This window comes from Girardinichthys multiradiatus, chromosome 11 (genome assembly GCF_021462225.1).
Source record: "Girardinichthys multiradiatus isolate DD_20200921_A chromosome 11, DD_fGirMul_XY1, whole genome shotgun sequence".
NCBI classification, from domain to species: domain Eukaryota; kingdom Metazoa; phylum Chordata; class Actinopteri; order Cyprinodontiformes; family Goodeidae; genus Girardinichthys; species Girardinichthys multiradiatus.
Window position 1 is genome coordinate 11,830,148 of NC_061804.1, and position 1,596 is coordinate 11,831,743.

A 1,596-nucleotide genomic window follows, 5' to 3' on the forward strand; every position below is an offset into this window, starting at 1 on the left:
TTAAATACAGGTAAAATTTTTACTGTCATACTGCTCCTACAGTTTGTTAAAGAGAAGTGGTGACTCCATACGCACCTCCACATATTGCAGTGCACTGCCTTTCAGCTGGCTGGAAGAAGCATTCTACACCTTTCTGGCTACCTGATCAGATAGCCAGACTAATTAACCAGTTAATATTAACTGAATGCAGTTAAGATGCCACATCAGTTTGGGCCAATTTGTCTTTGCTCAACCCTGTTTGGGTCCAGATATTTCAGTGAATGTCTCCCAGTACTCGGGGTGTGAAAACAACCTGCCTGAATGTTCAGGTGGTCCAGTTTTTATCCATGGAGCCTCTACTGCCATCCAGTTGATCAATGGGAAATGCTGACCCCTCAGTCAGATCGGACTCATTTATCCTCCTGTTCAGAACCATGTGGAACCATAAGTTCCATCTTAGTGTAAGCATGATTACCACAACACTGTTCAAGGGGCTGAATAACAGCAAAATCTCTCCATGGTTCAATCCAAGCATGAACTAGAACTTAATCGGCTCCTCAACCATTTATCTGCGCCATCATCAACTTTATTATGTTATAAGCTTAACATCTATTATGTTCCTACAATAAAATGTTCCATGAATGGGCGATTCTAAACAGGGGTCAACAGGGGCCAGTGTCCCTGTAGAACTGGTCCTGGCCCCTGTTATGGCCCCTGTACTGAAGACATAATACTAAATCGATATATATGCTGGCACAGAACCGTAACTGATTGGTCCCTTGGACCAATTTTATTTTTTACCTTTACAGTTTCACTTTAACAGTGAATAAAAAATTAAGGTGTTGCACCTTAGCTTCAGCCATATTGAGATAGGATTACAGTTGTCGTCTGCTTGATCAGGGGTCTGCAACCTGCAGCTCCAGATTGATCGAGATAGATAGATAGATAGATAGATAGATAGATAGATAGATAGATAGATAGATAGATAGATAGATAGGAACAGCAGAGAGGTGGATGCAAGTTCTTCAGCAGCTGACATCCCCAACATCCAGGTTATTGTACCCTTTGTCCTCAGCATCCCTTCTTCTAGTGGGTTTGTGGAAAATATTTTCTCCATCATGAAAAATAAGTGGACTGATGTGAGGAACAAATGTTCTACAGAATTAATGAGAAGTGAGCTAATTGTCAGTCTAATTAATGAAATGTCCTGCTCAGAGTTTTACTCGGTAGTCCTGAAAAGCAAACAACTCCTTGCAGCAGCAAGAGCTCAAATGAAATATAAATGGAAAAAATAAGTTGTTTCTAAATAATTCAGTACTGCATTTTTTAGTTCACTAGTTCAATATTTTTTCCACTACACCTGTACAGTCATGGCCTTTAAGGCACAAGTGTTTATGTTTACAACTTTTCTACAGACTTTTTGTTTGCACTAAATGCACTATTACGAAAATGTTTTGCATTATACTGTTATGCTTTTTTATATTGTTTTAAGTTAAGCAGGACGGAGGTCTTTTCAATAGTGGTTTATTTATTTTAGAAGGATATTTGTTTTTGTCTAGTAATTTTATTTTGCAAAAAGAATAAATTATTTTATAAATTGCTGAATAATTGTTTTTC